The 20,006-nt window shown below is 41.4% G+C and overlaps 2 pseudogenes; both read left to right on the top strand.

Moving 5' to 3' along the window:
- Window positions 1-247: 247 nt before the first annotated feature.
- Window positions 248-14,170, top strand: LOC141585205 (small ribosomal subunit protein eS27-like; annotated as a pseudogene).
- LOC120365163 (U6 spliceosomal RNA) lies at window positions 4,295-4,393 on the top strand (annotated as a pseudogene).
- Window positions 14,171-20,006: the final 5,836 nt, after the last annotated feature.

The following is a 20,006-nucleotide window of genomic DNA, read 5'->3' as shown; positions in this document are numbered from 1 at the left end:
GAGCTTCTGAAATAGAGAAATTGGAATTTTTTTTTTAATTCTGACACCAAAAAGTGGTGAATCTGCCAAGTAAGAATGAGAGTCAGGCCTGGATGAAACGTTCCGGCAGGACGCTGGCGCAGCCTGCCGTTTGACAGAGGGCTGGCGTCCCGGAGCGCCCTGCGGTGGCAGGCTGACTCCCACCAGGTGCTTTCTCCCAGAAAGACAAAGACTGTGTGATAGTAATGGGAATGTCCGCTCGCCGCCGATGCGGAGCAGCCTTACACCTGAGGCCGGTAACCGGAGGCTTTTTTCTTCGCTGTGGCCTGCAGGACAAGGGCCTCGCCCGCCTTTCTGGGGTCGGCAATGCGGACTAGCTGGTCCTGATCATGCAGACCGGGGACTTGTTCCCTTGAGGGGCGACTGTTGGAAGTATTGTAGGTTTTGATAGTTAAGTGTGTTGAGGGGAGGAAGGCAGCACACCTAGAGGATGTGGAGAAGAGATTTCCCCTAATTTTTAAAGGTTGAGCATGTATGTTTTAAAACGTCCCGAAGATCTATAGAAAAGTAAGCCTTCCATCCCCAATTCCCTGTATCTGGGTGATGCCCAGAAGTAACTGCTGTTAACTTTCTTAGGTTTTCCTCCAAATCTTATTAATACCTTTACATATTATGTTTTTATTTATTGTAGAGATTTTCATCCATTCAACAGAAGCTTATGGACTGCCTTTTTGGTTTATTTTTAAAGAATTTTTCAGCCGGGCGCGGTGGCTCAAGCCTGTAATCCCAGCACTTTGGGAGGCCGAGGCGGGTGGATCACGAGGTCAAAAGATCGAGACCATCCTGGTCAACATGGTGAAACCCCGTCTCTACTAAAAATACAAAAAATTAGCTGGGCATGGTGGCGCGTGCCTGTAATCCCAGCTACTCAGGAGGCTGAGGCAGGAGAATTGCCTGAAGCCAGGAGGCGGAGGTTGCGGTGAGCCGAGAGCGCGCCATTGCACTCCAGCCTGGGTAACAAGAGCGAAACTCCGTCTCAAAAAAAAAAAAAAAAAAAAAAAAGAATTTTTCTAGCTTTTTTTTTTAGACGGAGTTTTGTTCAGTAGCCCAGGCTGGAGTGCAATAATGCGATCTTGGGTCACTGCAACTTCCGCCTCCTGGGTTCAAGTGATTCTCCCACCTCAGCCTCCCGAGTAGCTGGGATTACAGGTACCCACCATCATCCCCGGCTAATTTTTTTATTTTTATAGAGACGGGGTTTCACTATGTTGGCCAGGCTGGTCTCAAACTCCTGACCTCTGGTGATCCTCCCGCCTCAGCCTCCCAAATTGCTGGGATTACAGGCTTGAGCCACAGTGCCCGGCGAATTTTTCTAGCTTTAAATAATTGTATATATTTACAGTGTACCATGTCATGTTTTCATACATGTATATGTTTTGAAATGACTGTCACAATCAAACTAAATTAACATATCCATCACCTCACATAGGTGTGTGTGTGTGTGTGTGTGTGTGTGTGTGTGTGTGTGTTTATTTTGTGTAAGAATATTTCAGATTGGCCAGGTGCCGTGGCTCAAGTCTGTAATCCCAACAATTTGGGAGGCTGAGGCGGGCAGATCCCTTGAGCCCAGGAGTTGGATCCCAGCCTCGGCAACATAGTGAGACCCCATCTCTAAAAAAAATTAAAAAATTAGCCAGGCACAGTGGCACCTGTAGTCCCAGCTAGTTGGGAGGCTGAGATGGGAGGATCACTTGAGCCTGGGAGGCAGAGGTTGCAGTGAGCCAAGATCCTGCCACTATTCTACTCTCTGATTCTATGAGTTCCACATTTTTTTATTCTACGTCTAAGTGGGACCGTGAAGTATTTGTGTTTCGGTGCCTGGCTTATTTCACTTAGCATAAATTCATCCATGTTGTCACAAATGACAGGATTTTATTCTTTTTTAAAGGCTGCATAGTATTCCATTTTATATATAAAAATTACCACATTTCTATATTTTACATTTTATTTATCTGTATCCATCAATTCACTCTTAGGTGATTCCATACTTTGGCTATTATAAAATAATGCTGCAGTGAGCTTGGGGATGCAGATATCTCTTTGACATACTGATTTCATTTTCTTCAGATATATACCCAGAATATATGGTTTATATTATATATATGGTATATATGCATATATATGGTATATATGCATATATATGGTATATACTATATGGTTTATACTGTAGTTTTATTTTTGATTTTTTGAGGAGCCTCCATACTGCCTTCTATAATGGCTATACCAATGTACACGCTCATCAACCATGCCTATTTTGGTTTCGACTTGTTTGGAGAAACCCCTAGTTGTCTAGGTTCTGAACTAGTTTTGCCTGTTGCTCTCACCCTTGCCCCTAAAACCATGGGTTCATGGAAAGTTTCCTGCAAGGAAACGTTTCGTTTTGTTTATTTTTATTTTTGTTCGTGGTTTGAGAAGGGGAGAAGGGCTCTTTACCTAAACACCTGAACCTTTCTAAGGCTATCCTTTGTAAGCATTGTGTGATCCGATTATTGGACCTCTGTGCTTATGATTCTATAATACCTCCTCTTAAACAATATTATTTTGCTGCTACTTGAAAAATCTTGGCTATTACTACTTCAAACTTACGTCCGTGTCAGATTTATGTTTCAGTATGATGTATGTAATTCTTGAAAATGTAGATTCCCTTTAAGAGAACTGAGGCCGGGTGCAGTGGCTCACACCTATAATCCCAGTAGTTTGGAAGACTGAAGTGGGTGGATCACCTGAGGTCAGGAGTTCAAGACCAGCCTGGCCAACATGGTGAAATCCTGTCTCTACTAAAATACAAAAATTAGCCAGGCATGCTGGCAGGTGCCTGCAATCCCAGCTACTCAGGAGCTGAGGCAGGAGAATCTCTTGAACCCTGGAGGCAAAGCTGAGATCACCCCACTGCATTCCAGCCTGGGCCACAGAGCAAGACTCCATCTCAAAAAAAATAAATAAATAAAACTGAAAGGAAAAATAAGCTGTAATACAATGTTGTATTCAAACTACATATTCTGAACCATATAAATGAGATATATTTCAGGATGCTTTGTAAACTGAAATAGTATATACAAATTTACATGTATTAATGTTGACAGCCTTTCAGAATCTATTTTAAGTACCTAGTTACAAGCCACTATGGAAATAACAATATTATAAAGACTAAAAAAGACCCATTAGGACGCCTATAATCCAAACACTTTGGGAAGCCAAGGCGGATAGATCATGAGGTCAAGAGATGACCATCCTAGCCAACACAGTGAAAACCCATCTCTACTAAAAATGCAAAAAATTAGCTGAGTGTGGTGGCATATGCCTGTAGTCTCAGCTGCTCAGGAGACTGAGGCAGGAGAATCACTTGAACCCAGGAGGTGAAGGTTGCAGTGAGCAGAGATCAGGCTACTACACTCCAGCCTGGCAACAGAGCAAGAATCCTGTCTTAAAAAAAAAAAAAAAAATCCATTAGGCAATTTGAACAATAATCTTATTTTTCAGAATTTGACCATATGATGTTTTGCTTTGTTCGTAAAGAACTGACCTACAGACACTGAAGACAAAACAAAGTCCAGGGCAATGGCTCATGCCTGTAATCCCAGCACTGAATTGAGGTAGAAGGATCAAGACCAGCTGGGTATATAATGAGACCCTGGGTCTAAAAAAATAATTTTTTTTTTTTTTTTTTTTGTAATTAGCCAGGCCTGGCAACACACACCTGTAGTCCCAGTAGTCCCAGCTACTTAGGAGACTGAAGCAGAAGGATCGCTTGAACCCAGAAGTACGAGGCTGCAGTGAGCTATGATCAAGCAGCAACAATACAGCCAGGGCAACAGAGCAAGACCTTTTCTCTAATAAATGAATAAAGTGTTGAGACATTAAAGAGATTTAATGAGCCAACACACATGAAATATTTAGAATAGTTATCACCACATTATACTCAAGGTTTTTTTAAAAAGCGTTGAGAGCCAGGCGTGGTGGCTCAAGCCTGTAATCCCAGCACTTTGGGAGGCCGAGGTGGGTGGATCACGAGGTCAAGAGATCGAGACCATCCTGGTCAACATAGTGAAACCCCATCTCTACTAAAAATACAAAAAATTAGCTGGGCATGGTGGCATGTGCCTGTAATCCCAGCTACTCAGGAGGCTGAGGCAGGAGAATTGCCTGAACCCAGGAGGCGGAGGTTGCGGTGATCCGAATCGCACCATTGCACTCCAGCCTGGGTAACAAGAGCGAAACTCCATCTCAAAAAAAAAAAAAAAAAAGCATTGAGAGCTTGCTTCGGCAGCATGTATACTGGAATTGAAGGATACAGGGAAGATTAGCATGGCCTCTATGCAAGAATGACATGCAAATTTAAGCATTCCATATTTTAAAAAAATTTAAAAATAGGCCTGGCATGGTGGCTTATGCCTGTAATCCAAGCACTTTGGAGGCCAACGTGATCATCGGGAGTTCAAGACCAGCCTGACCAACATGGTGAAACCCCGTCTTTAATTTAAAAAATACATAAAAAATAAAAAGAATAAAAGCATTGAGACAAATTTATAATTAACAAAGCCTTAAATAACCAAGAGAAACTTAGCTAATCTTTATTGGTGGTTACATCCCACCTCCACCACTGCTTCTCTCAATTTCTGACCAGAGCAAAGTTCCTACTTTTATAGGAATACAAATGCATAAAGGTCATGTTAAGGTGTTGAAAAGTAAAATAACAAAACTGCCATTTCCTGTATATTTTATGATTCTAACTAATGACAGCCATTACTCTGTAGGAAAGATACGTATCTTTAGGACAATGTTGCTTTTCAAAATGTAGTCGTTCCTATTAATATTGACCTAGCATTACAGTTTCCTGCTTATTCAAATGAAGTATTCAAGGAAGAAGAATTATAGCATCATGCTAGAATTAAAACTAAATGTTTGGTTTAATTTATGTGTTTATTTATTTGAGACAAGGTCTCATTTTGTCACCCAGGCTGGAGTGCAGTAGTGTCATCACGGCTCATGGCAGCCTAGACCTCCAGGGCTCAAGCAATCCTACTAGCTCAGCCTTGCAAGTAGCTGAGTCTACAGGCTTGCGCTATTGTGCCTGACAAATTTTTAAATTTTTTTGTAGAAATGGGGTCCCATTATTTGCCCCGGCTGAGCTTGACTTCCTAGACTCAAGTGATCCTCCTGCCTCAGCCTCCCAGAGTGTTGGGATTACAGCCACAAGTGACTGCACCTGGTCAAAACTACATGTTTAGATTGTAAATCTTTGGAATTTTTTTCTTTAGACAACCATGTAGAATTGATATCACCTCAAATGCCATCCTATTTAAAAATTGCAACCTACCCTGAGCCCGATGTTTTAATACAACTTCTCACCAAACATCTTATAACTTACTTGCTTATTATGCTTATTATTTATTGTCTCATATTCACTAGAACAGATGTCCCCAAACTATGGCCCGCGGGCCGCATGCGGCCCCCTGAGGCCATTTATCCGGCCCCCCGCCACACTTCAGGAAGGGGCACCTCTTTCATTGGTGGTCAGTGAGATGAGCACAGTATGTGGTGGCCCTCCAACGGTCTGAGGGACAGTGAACTGGCCCCCTGTGTAAAAAGTTTGGGGATTGGCCCGGCGCGGTGGCTCAAGCCTGTAATCCCAGCACTGTGGGAGGCCGAGGCGGGTGGATCACGAGGTCGAGAGATCAAGACCAACCTGGTCAACATGGTGAAACCCCGTCTCTACTAAAAATACAAAACATTAGCTGGGCATGGTGGCACGTGCCTGTAATCCCAGCTACTCAGGAGGCTGAGGCAGGAGAATTGCCTGAACCCAGGAGGCGGAGGTTGCGGTGAGCTGAGATCGTGCCATTGCACTCCAGCCTGGGTAACAAGAGCGAAACTCCGTCTCAAAAAAAAAAAAAAAAAAAAAGTTTGGGGATGCCTGCACTAGAATGTAAGATCTATGAATGCAAATATTTTTGTCTATTTTGTTCACTATTTTGTTATAATGCATGGCCACTAAACAAATATTTAAATTACAAAATAAGTTTTTGAGGTCAATGCCATAAATATAAGCTTAATTCTTAACTTGGGCATATATTCTGCTATATGATTAAACTTACTTCCTAAGATAGTCATAACTGAAGCTCTTGTCCTAATTTGATACAAGAGGCCAAACCATCATCTTCAAGGAAATTGTGATATTTGAAGAGAAGCCACCAGGTGGCAGTGTTGTTTCAGACTAATTCTTACTAGCAACAGGTCAATTGGTCAATTTACTAAAAGCTGCTGAGTGGACAGTTTTCATCCTTTTCAGATATTATGGTCCAGGAATCACTAAATTTTAAAATGTGATTGTTTTAATGCAGTTCAAGCAAATAAAATAATTCAAAAACTCCTTTGACTATACATCACAATAAGATCAAATAAGTTCATAATTTTAAAGCTAAGAAAAAATCCTCAATTTCAGCCACCTCAATTACACATAAAGAAGTAGAAACAAGCTAGACAACAAAGCCAGGACAGAAAACTTGATAATTGAACCTGGTATGGAATAACTAGATTTGATGTCTTTTGTAACTGACCATGATCTATACATTTCAAAAATTTCTTTTCAAATGCATGACTGTGCCTCAAGTAAATGCTGTAGTTTCCAAAGTTAAGAATTTAAGATTGGGCAGGGCGTGGTGGCTCATGCCTGTAATCCAAGCACTGTGGAGGCCAAGGTGGGCGGATCACCTGAGGCTGGGAGTTCAAGACCAGCCTGACCAACATGATGAAATCCCCCCCACCCCACTGTCTTAAAAAAAAAAAAAAAAAAAAAAGAACTTAGCATTTATGTGTGTTCCATTGCCTATTGGAAGTTAGATTCTGTTGTTCAGATTTTATTCTACAAAGAAGAAAGCCATAAAATATAACAAGTATAAATATGTAAGTATAATAAATATAGGCTTAATAAGGGCTTATGACAATGTATACTTATAATTGTATTTTAAATTTAGGAGCAATTTGAGATCGTAACTAGGTGTGTGAGTTTCACAAATCAGGATATGTATAGTGTTTCAAATATATTTCCTTTTAATGACATGTATTTTGCTGACAAAGCAGAATTTCTCTTTAGACTAAAGGTTGGTTTTTTCAATTAAGATATAATTCACTTACCATAACTTACCATAACAGTTTTTACTTACCATAACAGTTTTTAAATGTACAATTCAGTGATTTTTAATAGATTCACAAGGTTTGCAACTGTCACCACTAACACCAGAAGATTTTCAGCATCCTGAATAGAAAGTCTGTAGCCATTAAGTAATAATTTTCTAGTCCCCACCCCAAACTCCTGCCTCTGATAACCTCTAATCTATCTTTCTCTATGAATCTGCCTAATCTAGGTAGTTCATATAAATAGGATCATACAGTATTTGTTCTTTTGTGTCTGGCTTACTTAGCATCATGTTTTCAAGGTTCGTCCATGTTGTAGCATGTATCAATATATCATTCCTTTTTATGGCTAAATAATATTCTGTTGTATGAATATACCGCAATTTATTTATTCATTCATAAGTCAATGGACATTGAGTTGCTTTCACTTTTTGGCTCTTTGAACAAAGGTGCTATTAACATCTCTGCATAAATTTTTGTGGGTATATATGTTTTCAGTTCTCTTGGAAATATACCTAGGAGTGGAATTGGTGGGTCATATGTATGTTTAACTTTCTGAAGAACTACCAAACTGTTTCCCATAGTGGCTTTGCCATTTTACATTCACACCAGCAATGCATCTGGGTTCTGTTTTTTTCACATTCCCACTGTCACTTACTTTCTACATTTTAAATATAGCCATCCTAGTAGGTGGTTTTGCATCATGGTTTTGATTTGAATTTTGCTCATAAAAACTACTGATGTTGAAAATCTTTTCACATGTTTATTGGACATATGTCTATCTTTTTTGGAGAAATGTCTATTCACATCTTTTGACCACTTTTTAATTGGGTTATTTGTTTTTTCATTGTTGAGTTGTAAAAGTTCTTTTTTTTTTTTTTTTTTTTTTGAGACGAAGTTTCGCTCTTGTTACCCAGGCTGGAGTGCAATGGCGCGATCTCGGCTCACCGCAACCTCCGCCTCCTGGGCTCAGGCAATTCTCCTGCCTCAGCCTCCTGAGTAGCTGGGATTACAGGCACGCGCCACCACGCCCAGCTAATTTTTTGTATTTTTAGTAGAGACAGGGTTTTACCATGTTGACCAGGATGGTCTCGATGTCTCAACCTCGTGATCCACCCGCCTCGGCCTCCCAAAGTGCTGGGAGTAAAAGTTCTTTATTCTGTGTACTAGATCCTTATCAGATATATGATTTACAAATATTTTCTCCCATTCTGTGAGTTTTTTCACTTTGTTGAGCATGTCCTTTGACACATAAAAGTTTTTAATTTTGTTGAACTCCAGTGCTCTGGTTTGAATGTGCCCCACAAAGTTCATGTGCTGGAAACATAATCCCCAATGCAACAATATTGAGAAGTGGGATATTTATGAGTTGAGTAATCATGAAGGCTTTGTCTTTATGAGTGAATTCATGTTGTTATCAAAGGAATGGGTTTGCTATCTCTAGAGTAGATTTGTTATGACAGTGAGTTCTGTCCCTTCTCTCAAGAGTGCTCCTTTGTCTTTCCACCTTCTGTCATGGGATGACAGAGCAAGAAGGACCTCGGCCGGGCGCGGTGGCTCACGCCTGTAATCCCAGCACTTTGGGAGGCCGAGGCGGGTGGATCACGAGGTCAAGAGATCGAGACCATCCTGGTCAACATGGTGAAACCCCGTCTCTACTAAAACTACAAAAAATTAGCTGGGCATGGTGGCGCGTGCCTGTAGTCCCAGCTACTCAGGAGGCTGAGGCAGGAGAATTGCCTGAACCCAGGAGGCGGAGGTTGCGGTGAGCCGAGATCGCACCATTGCACTCCAGCCTGGGTAACAAGAGCGAAACTCCGCCTCAAAAAAAAAAAAAAAAAAAAAAAGAAGGACCTCACAGAATGCTGGCACCTTAATGTTGGACTTCCCAGTCTCCAGAACTGTGAGAAGTGGTTTTTTTTCTTCTTTATAAATTACTTAGTCTGTGATATTCTGTTATGACAATACAAAATGGACTAAAACATACAAGTTATCTATTTTTTTCTCACCCAGGAGTGGTGGCTCATGCCTGCAATCCTAGCACTTTGGAAGACTGAGGCAGGTGGATCACCTGAGGTCAGGAGTTTAAGACAAATCTGGCCAACATGGCAAAACCCCATCTCTACTAAAAATACAAAAATTAGCCAAGCATAGTGGTGCACACCTGTAATCCCAACTACTCAGGAGGCTGAGGCAGGAGAATCACTTGAACCCAGGAGGTAGAGATTGCAATGAGCTGAGATTATGCCCCTGAACTCCTGCCTGGGTGACAGAACCAGATTCTTTTTCTCTTTAAAAAAAAAAAAAAAAAAAAGTTATCTGCTTTTTTCTTTTGTAGCTTGTGCTTTTGTTATGATATCTGAGAAACCATTGCCTAACCCAAGCTCACAAAGATTTACAGCTATATTTTCTTCGAGGAGTATTATAGTTTTAGCTCTTACATCTTGATGTTTTTCCATTTTGGGTTGATTTTTGCAGATCACATGAAGTTTGGATCCAAATTCATTCACTTGGTCAGCCATGGTGGCTCATGCCTATAATCCCAGCACTTTCTGGGAGCCAAGGAAGGCAGATCACTTGAGGCCAGGAGTTTGAGACCAGCATGGCCAACACATTGAAACCTCTCTCTACTAAAAATACAAAAATTAGTTGAGCGTGGTGTTGCATGCTTATAATCTCACCTACTCAGGAAGCTGAGGCAGGAGAATCACTTGAACTTGGGAGGCAGAGGTTGCAGTGAGCTGAGATGACACCATTGTACTCCAGCCTGTGTGACAGAGCAGGACTCTGTCTCAAAAACAGAACAAAACAAAAAAACTCTGGCATGTGAATATCCAGTTGTCCTGGTGCCTTTTGTTAAAGAAAGTAGAGCAGACTTTCTCCATTAATTGGTCTTCACGCCTTGTCAAAAATCAACTGATCAAAGATAATATAAATTTCTTTTTTTTTTTCTTTTTCTTTTTTTTTTTTTTTTTTGATACAGAGTCTCACTCTTTTGCCCAGGCTGGAGTACAGTGGTGCAATCTCTGCACACTGCAACTTCCGTCTCCAGGGCTCAACCAATTCTCCTGCCTCAGCCTCCCGAGTAGCTAGGACTACAGGCGCCACTAAGCTCACCTAAGTTTTGTATTTGTAGTAAAGACAGGGTTTCACTATGTTGGCCAGGCTAGTCTTGACCTCTTGCCCTTAAGTGATCCACCCACCGCAGCCTCCCAAAGTGCTGTGATTACAGGCGTGAGCCACTGTGCCTGGCCTCTGAATTATCAATTCTAGTCCATTGATATATACGTTTATTCTTGTGCCAGTACTACACACACTGTGTTGATTTTTTTTTTTTTTTTTTGAAGCGGAGTTTCACTCTTGTTACCCAGGCTGGAGTGCAATGGCGCGACCTCGGCTCACCACAACCTCCACCTGCTGGGTTCAGGCAATTCTCCTGCCTCAGCCTCCTGAGTAGCTGGGATTACAGGCACCCGCCACCATACCCAGCTAATGTTTTGTATTTTTAGTAGAGACGGGGTTTCACCATGTTGACAAGGATGGTCTCGATCTCTTGACCTTGTGATCCACCCGCCTCGGCCTCCCAAAGTGCTGGGATTACAGGCTTGAGCCACCGCGCCCAGCCAATTTTTTTTTTTTTTTTTAATTTTGAGACAGAGTGTCACTCTGTCACCCAGACTTGAGTATAGTGATGCAATCATGGTTTGCTGTAGCCTCAAACTCCTGAACTCAAGCAATCCTCCTGCCTCAGTCTCTTGAGTAGCAAGGACTATGGGTATGCAACACCATCCCTGGCTAATTTTTTAATTTTTTGCAGAGATGGAGTCTCACTGTGTCACCCAAGTTGGTCTTAAACTCCTGGCCTTGAGTGACCCTCCCACCTCAGCCTCCCAAAGCAGCTGTTGATTATTTTAGCTTTGTAATGGGTTTTAAAATCAGGAAGTTTGAGTCCTCCAACTTTGTTCTTTTCCTAGTTTGTCTTGGCTATTCTGAGTCCCTTACATTTCCATGTGAATTTTAGAATCAGTTTATTCATTTCTGTAAAAAACAGGCATTTGGAATTTTTATAGGGATTGCATTGAATCTGTAGATTAATTTGGGAAATGTCTTAGTGTGTTCCTGCTACTATAACAAAATACCTTAGACTGAGTAATTTACAAACAATAGAAATTTATTTATCGCAGTTCTGGAGCTGGGAAGTCCAAGCACACTAGCAGATTTCATGTTTAGTAAGAATTGCTATCTGCTTCCAAGATGGTGCCTCTTGGTGCATCATTGTATGGTTGAAGGGCAAAAGGCATTGAGCACTCCTTTCTACCTTTTTAAAAAGAGTACTAATCCATTCATTAGGTCAGAGCCCTCATGTGTTAATCTTTTTCCTAAAGGTCCTTAGTACTATTTCATGAATAGAGTAGTTTCCCCTTATCTGTGCTTTCACTTTTTGAGATTTCACTTACCTATGGTCAATCTCAGTCCACAAATATTAAATTGAAAATTCCAGAAATAAGTTATAAGTTTTAAATTGCTTGCTATTTTGAGTAGCATGTTAAAATCTCACAGCATCCTGTTCTATCCTGTCCTGAATGTTAATTTATCCCTTTGTCCAGCATATCCCTGCTGTATATACTACACACCTACTAGTCCCTTAGTAGCCATTTCAGTTATCAGATCAACTGTCACAGTATCACAGTGCTTGTGTTCAACTAACCCTTGCTTTACTTAATAATCACCCCAGGCTGGGTGCAATGGCTCATGCCTGTAGTTCCCAACACTTTCAGAGGCCGAGGCGGGTGGATCACCTGAGGTCAGTAATTCAAAATCAGCTTGGCCAACATGGCAAAGCCCTGTCTCTACTAAAAATACAAAAATTAGCCAGGCGTGGTGGTGCACATCTGTAATCCCAGCTACTCAGGAGGTTGAGGCAGGATAATTGCTTGAACCCTGGAGACAGAAGTTGCAGTGAGCCAAGATTGTGCCACTGCACTTCAACCTAGGTGACAAGAGTGAGACTCCATTTCTCCCTCTCTCCCTTTCTCTCTCTCTGTCCATATATATATATATATATATATATATATATATATAAATATATGTATGTATATACATACACACACACGTACGTACACATACATTTTTTAATTTTTTTCAATGTTTTGTAGTTTTCAGTAACAGGTATAACAGTTCTTTGGTTAAACTTATTTATTTTGTTGATTACAGTTCTTTGGTTAAACTTATTTATTTTGTAAGGACAAATGGTTCTTTTTTTTTTTTTTTTTTTTTTGAGACGGAGTTTCGCTCTTGTTACCCAGGCTGGAGTGCAATGGCACGATCTCAGCTCACCGCCACCTCCACCTCCTGGGTTCAGGCAATTCTCCTGCCTCAGCCTCCTGAGTAGCTGGGATTACAGGCACGTGCCACCATGCCCAGCTAATGTTTTGTATTTTTTTAGTAGAGACGGGGTTTCACCATGTTGACCAGGATGGTCTCGATCTCTCGACCTCGTGATCCACCCGCCTCGGCCTCCCAAAGTGCTGGGATTACAAGCTTGAGCCACCGTGCCTGGCCTGGACAAATGGTTCTTAACCTGATATTCTATTAATTCACAGTAGACTTCTGGGAGCCTGCACACCTACTAAAATTATTTTCAGAATTTTATATCTGTATGTATATGCATTCTTTTTTTTTTTTTTTCTTTTTAGAAAGACAGTCTGGAACCTCCATGAGAACCTCAAAGGATTCATCTGTGATCTAAATTTATTTATTTATTTTCATACAGAGTCTCACTCGATTTATTGCCCAGGCTGGAATGCAGTGCCATGATCTTGGCTCACTGCAACCTCTGCTTCAAGCGATTTTCCTGCCTCAGTCTCCTGAGTAGCTGGGATTACAGGCACACACCATCACGGCTGGCTAATTTTGTGTTTTTTAGTAGAGACAGGGTTTCACCATGTTGGCCAGGCTGATCTCGAAATCCTGACCTCATGATCCACCTGCCTCAGCCTCTCAACGTGCTGGGATTTCAGACATGAGCCACTGCATCTGGCCTGTGACCTAAATTTTTATTTTTGTTTTTATTTATTTGTTATACATAATAAACAGAAATGTATTGTCTCATGATTCTGGAGGCTGGGAAGTCCAAGTTCGAGGGGCTGACATCTGGTGAGGGCCTTCTTCTGTGTTGTCCCATGGTGGAAGGGCAAAGAGAGGGCAAGAGAGGGCGAAAAGGGGGCCAAACTCATCCTTTGATAAAGAAACTTTGATGACTGGGTGCAGTGGCTCACATTTGTAATCCCAGAACTTTCTGAGGCTAAAGAGAGTGGATCATTTGAGTCTAACAGTTTGAGGTCAGCATGGGCAACATAATGAAACCCTATCTGTATAAAAAATTTAAAAATTGCTGGGCACAGTGGCTCATGCCTATAATCCCAGCACTTTGGGAGGCCAAGGTGGGCTGATCACCTGAGGTCAGGAGTTCTAGACTTGCCTGACCAACATGAAGAACCCCTGTCTCTACTAAAAAATAAAAAATTAGCTGACTGTGGTGGTGTGGTGGTGCATGACTGTAATCTCAGCTACCTGGGAGGCTGAGGCAGGAGAATTGCTTGAACCTGGGAGGCAGAGGTTGCTGTGAGCCAAGATCACGCCATTGCACTCAAGCCTGGGCAACAAGAGCAAAACTCCATCTCAAGAAAAAAAAAAATATTTTTTAATCCTTTTCAGCAGTGATGACCTACCTGCAAGATCATGCCTGTTGCAAAGAAATCTATTTCATCCCTCTTCAGAAGAGGAGAAGAGGAAACACAAGAGGAAACACCTGGTGTAGAGCCCTAATTCCTACTTCATTAGTGTGAAAGGCCCAGGATGCTGTAAAATCACCATGGTCTTTAGCCATGCACAAACAGAAGTTTTGTGTGTTGGCTGCTCCACTCTCCTCTGCCAGCCTACAGGAGGAAAAGCAAGGCTTACAGAAGGATGTTCCTTTAGGAGGAAGCAGCACTAAAAGCACTCTGAATTAAGATGAGTGGAAAACTATCTCAATAAACACATTTTGGATTTAAAAAAAAAATTAGCCAGGCATGGTGGCACACATCTGTAGCCCCAGCTATTTGGGAGGCTAAGGTAGAAAGAATCACTTGAACCTGGGAGGTGGCTCATGCCTGCAATCCCAGCACTTTGGAAGGCTGAGGCAGGCAGATCACAAGGTCAGAATTTGAGACCAGCCTGGCCAACATAGTGAAACCCTGTCTCTACTAAAAATACAAAAAATTAGCCAGACTTGGTAATGGCACCTGTAATCCCAACTATTCGGGAGGTTGAGGCAGGAGAATCACTTGAACCTGGGAGTCGGAAGTTTCAGTGAGCTGAGATAGCACCATTGCACTCCAGCCCAGGCAACAGTGTGAGACTCCATCTCAAAAAAGAAAAAAAAGGCCAGGCGCGGTGGCTCAAGCCTTTAATCCCAGCACTTTGGGAGGCCGAGGCGGGTGGATCACGAGGTCGAGAGATCGAGACCATCCTGGTCAACATGGTGAAACCCCGTCTCTACTAAAAATACAAAAATTAGCTGGGCATGGTGGTGCGTGCCTGTAATCCCAGCTACTCAGGAGGCTGAGGCAGGAGAATTGCCTGAGCCCAGGAGGTGGAGGTTGCGGTGAGCCGAGATCGCGCCATTGCACTCCAGCCTGGGTAACAAGAGCGAAACTCCGTCTCAAAAAAAAAAAAAAAAAGAAAAGAAAAGAAAAAAAAAGTTTGAAAAATTAAAAATTAAATTATTTGTTACACAGCTCTTAGAGGAATTTAAACTACCCAGCTATGCATTAATTATAACTATTTATATAGTTGGTCAATTTTTGTAGGATATAGGACAACTGTAAGTTAGCTAATATATTTTAAAAAGTGAACACTTGCATAATAAAATATACTACAATAGGACTTGGAAATGGAGTAAAAAATAACTTGGTTAATGGCATTCTTGCTGTTAATGTTGCACTGGCAGGAAAAGAAATTAGGTGACTTTTCGATGTAGGGGACAACAGAAAAGCCCCTTTTGACCCTCTGAAGGGTTTTGAAAAATCAATCCACAAAAAGCAGATTAATTGAAGAAAAGGCATACAACAGCTGGGAACAGTTGGTGCACATCTGTAATCCAGGCAACTTGGAAGGCTCAGGCAGGAGGATTGTTTGAGGCCAGGAGTTGGAGACCAGCTTGGGAAACATAGCAAGACCCAGTTCCTAAAGAGTAAAATAAAATAAATGAAAAGCAGAAACAAAAAAAGGCATACATATTTATTTAACAAGAATGAAGATCCTAAAGTACAGGGAAAATTTTCCTTTAATGCTTAGGTTTACAAACTAGGAACAGCTGTTTGTACTGGGAACAGCAAACTAGGAACAACAGTTTGTAAAAGAAATGTGATTGAGCAAAAAAGATATGACCTATTGCTAATAGCCTGAGTAGGGACACCCAGAAATGCCTATGTGTCTAGATTATTTTTGGCCTTTCTGAGTATTTTGTTTTTCTGGGTATGGAGCAGAACCCTCTCTGGAATGGAGGGTCTTAGGATCAACAGTCAAATAAGATACATCAGATAATTTTTTATGGCCTGTTTTACACAGAAAGGTAGCAGAAAAATAAGGGTAAAATGTTTAGGTTTTATGGCTGGCTTTGGGAAAAAGGGGTTCTGTTTTCTATGATCTGCCTGGGGAAGAGGGATTCTGGTTTCTATGGCTAGTTTTATGGGAGAATGAGACTGAGAGAACATCAGGAGAAAGAAAAAGTTTTGCTTGTGAGGCCTTCATTTTGGGGATATTGTATTTTTTTAAGAGACAGGGTTTCACTCTGTCACCAAGACTGGAATGTAGTCACACAATCTTGGTTCACTGCAGCCTCAACCTTCTGGGTTCAAGTGATCCTCCCACCTCAGCCTCCCAAGTAGCTGAAACTACTACACCACCACACCCAGCTAATTTCTAAACTTTTTTTTTTTTTTTTTTTTTTTTTTTTTGGTCTCACTGTGTTGCCAGGCTGGTCTCAAACTCCTAGCCTCAAATGATGCTCCTGCCTCAGCCTGCAAGTAGCTAGGATTACAGGCACATGCCACCATGCCTGGCTGGGTTTTTTGGTGTTATTGTTTATTTGTTTGTTTTTGTAGAGACAGAGTCTTGCTGTGTTACCCAGGCTGATCTTGAACTCCTAGCCTCAAGCAAGTAACCGCCTCAGCCTCCTAAAGTGCTGGATTACGAACATAAGCCACTATGTTCACTTTTGAGACTTGTTTCCTAAGTCTCAAAAGTGAACATAACGATTGTGATTTGGATTATTAAGCCAACTGTGTTAATTGTAACTGAGAAAGCAAAGGCTTTGGAACTTCTTTTAAAAGCAAAAAAGCCAGGTGTGGTGGTGCATGCCTGTAGTCCCAGCACTTTGGGAGGATGAAACAGGAAGATTACTTGAGCTGGAGAGATTGAGGCTGCACCAGTGAGTGATCATGCCACTGCATTCCAGCCTGACCAACAGAATGAGATCCTGTCTCAAAATAAATAAACCAATAAATGTAAACAAAATATTATCTAACCAATCAACAACTTGAAACTGCCTAATCATATCCTATTGACTTACCAGTGCTTAAAATAAAGTGTTGGCTTTTTTTTTTTTTTTTTTTTTTTAAGAGACAGGGTCCTGTTCTGTCACCCATGCTGGAATGTATGGCATGATCATAGTTCACTGCAGCTTTGAACTCCAGGGGTCAAGCAATCCTCCTGCCTCAGCAAATAGATTCTTATGAATAAAAACATCTGATGAACCATTTCTCCAGTCCTGATTTTCTCTCAAGCTCCTGTTCTGAGTCTCCAACTACTTACTAGAGAGTTCTTTATGGGATATTCACTCAAGCCTCATATGTCTAAAACCAAACATATCTTTTTGCTAACTAAAAAGTAAAACAAGCAAAACTCCAAAAATCTGGTTTACTCTTCCAACTTCCTTATAGCTCTGCTCAATGAGCCAAATTCTACCTCTCCTTGCCACCTGTGGGTTAATGCAGAGGGCCTTTCTCTGGGCTCACAGTGACCAAATCTTCAACATTCATCCCTTATCTCCTACTCTTGGGCAGCAGCCTATTACTCCTCGCCCTCAAATACCTTTGAACACCATCACTTTGCATCTAATAAAGTCTGTCCTGTACTAGGTACTCAACAGGTGTTCACAGAATAAGTCATGTTAATTTCTCTATTAGAAACCTTTAAAACTCATTTTATGTTTATAATTATTGATTACTATCTTAGTCAGTTTTCTGCTGCTATAATGGAATACCACAGGCTGGGTATTTTATAAAGAAAACAAATGAATTTCTCCCAGTTCTGGAGAAGTCCAGACTAGCCTCTGGTGAGGCCTCTGTGCTGCATCATAACATGGCAGAAGGTTAAGCAAGCTTGTGAGAACAAGAAGAGAAACAGAACTGAATTCATCCTTTTATCAGAAGCCCACTGCCATAACTAGCCCACTCCTGAGATAGTAGCATTAATCCATTTATGATAGCAGAGCTCTCGTGACTGAATGAATACCTCTTAAAGAAAGCACCTCTTTTTTTGTTTTGTTTTGAGGCAAGCTCTTGCTATGTTTCCCAGGATGGTCTCAAACTCCTCTCAAGTAATCCTCCTGCCTCATCCTTCCAAAATGCTGGAATTACAAGCATGAGCCTCTCTGCCCAGCCAACAGCACCTCTTAATACTGTTATAATGGCAGTTATGTCTCTCTCTGTTTTTTTTTTTTTTTTTTTTTTTTTGAGTCACAGTCTCACTGGGTCACCCCGACTGGAGTGCAACGGTGCGATCTCCATTCACTGCAACCTCCACCTCCCGGATTCAAGCAATTCTCCCGTCTCAGCCTACCAAGTAGCTGGGATTACAGGCGCCCGCCACCACATCTGGCTAATTTTTAGTAGAGACAGGGTTTTACCGTATTAGCCAGGCTGGTCTCTTGACCAGGTTGGTCTCAAACTCCTGACCTTGTGATCCACCTGCCTCAGCCACCCAAAGTGCTGGAATTACAGGCGTGAGCCACTGCACCCAGCCGGCAATTACATTTCAACATAAGTTTTGGCAGGAACATTTAAATCACAGCAGTTACTTACTTTTTTAGAAGGCTAAGTTTTTTAAGAGTAGGGTCTTAGCCAGGCGTGGTGGCTCAAGCCTGTAATCCCAGCACTTTGGGAGGCTGAGGCGGGTGGATCACGAGGTCGAGAGATTGAGACCATCCTGGTCAACATGGTGAAACCCCGCCTCTACTAAAAATACAAAAAACTAGCTGGGCATGGTGGCGCGTGCCTGTAATCCCAGCTACTCAGGAGGCTGAGGCAGGAGAATTGCCTGAACCCAGGAGGCGGAGGTTGCAGTGAGCCGAGATTGTGCCATTGCACTCCAGCCTGGGTAAGAGTGAAACTCTGTCTCAAAAAAAAAAAAAAAAAAAAAGAGTAGGGTCTTTCTTATTCTTCTCTGTATCCCCAATGCTACCACACTGGAGTTCAAAAAATGTTTGTTGAATTCATGAAGGATGAGGCTTGAGTTTCTTAACTTAGCATTCAAATACTTGCATAATCAAATCAAATCCAACTGACTACCTCTCTCTAGTTCAGTCAAACCTTGTGGAATCAGGGGGAAACTCACTGTTTCCAGGACTTGGTAGATTTTGCTTCTGGAGTGAGGTTTGCCATTATCATCAGGAAAGCCATCCAGCTACTCTGTGGTTCAGATTCCTCTGCAAAATGAAGGATTGGCCAAGAGTGAAACTTCTCAGACTTTAATGTCTATATACAAAGCACCAAAGACGTTGAACATGCAGAATCAGACAAGCTCCCAGGACTTGCTAATGCAGTTGATTTACAGACTATCCTTGCTATGGTTCAAATATTTGTCCCTTTCAAAACTCATGTTGAAATTTAATCCCCAGTGTGGCATTTTTGAGAAGTGGAGCCTTTAAGGGGTGACTGGGCCATTGAGGGCTCTGCTTTCATGAATAGATTAATCCATTTCTGGATTCATGGACTCATGAATTAATGGATTATTATGAGAATAGGACTGGTGGCTTTCTAAGAAAAGGGAGACATGTGAGCGAGCATACTCAGCCCCCTTACCATGAGACATCCTGCATAGCCTTGGGAGTTTGCAGAGTCCTCACCAGCAAGAAGGCCCTCACCAGATATGGTCCCTTGACCTTGGACTTCTCAGCCTCCATAACCATAAGGAATACATTCCTTTTCTTATAAATTACTCAGTTTCAGGTATTCTGTTTTAAGCAACAAAAAACAGACTAAGACAACTGTTTAAGTAATTATGAAGTTCTATGTTCTCTGACCTATTTATTGTCTTTTTCATGACTGATGCTATAAAGTTCTGTATATTGCTTCTCTTTCCTGAGATGTTTTCTTTATTCATTTCCCTCCATATACATGCAGCTCATCTTTTCAAGCTCTTTCTCCTGTGCAAAGCTGTCCTTGACTACTCTAGTTCCCCAATCCTCCCATCTTTCTGTATTCTATTATAGTATCCATTGTTGTCACTTGGAATGTTGTACTAATCACCTACAACTATTAATTGTTGCTTATCATTATGTAAGCAAGTACCCAGTTATATACTTTTTTTTCTTTCCTAGGAGGTTTACCGCAATGCCTCACATATAGTATGTTGCAAGTTATTGTTGAATAAATGAATGAATGAATAACTCACTACAGCATTTGTGCTCCAGAGAGATGTCAAATGTTTCAGTATTTTATAAAATTGTTTTCCAGAATATGGAAGAAATTGCCAATTTGGAATTTCCCTAGCCTATTCAAATGAGG

The sequence above is a fragment of the Saimiri boliviensis genome, chromosome 7 (assembly GCF_048565385.1).
Source record: "Saimiri boliviensis isolate mSaiBol1 chromosome 7, mSaiBol1.pri, whole genome shotgun sequence".
In the NCBI taxonomy this organism is placed as follows: domain Eukaryota; kingdom Metazoa; phylum Chordata; class Mammalia; order Primates; family Cebidae; genus Saimiri; species Saimiri boliviensis.
The sequence above is the reverse complement of the archived record's forward strand: the minus strand, read 5'-3'. Positions and strand labels throughout refer to the sequence as shown.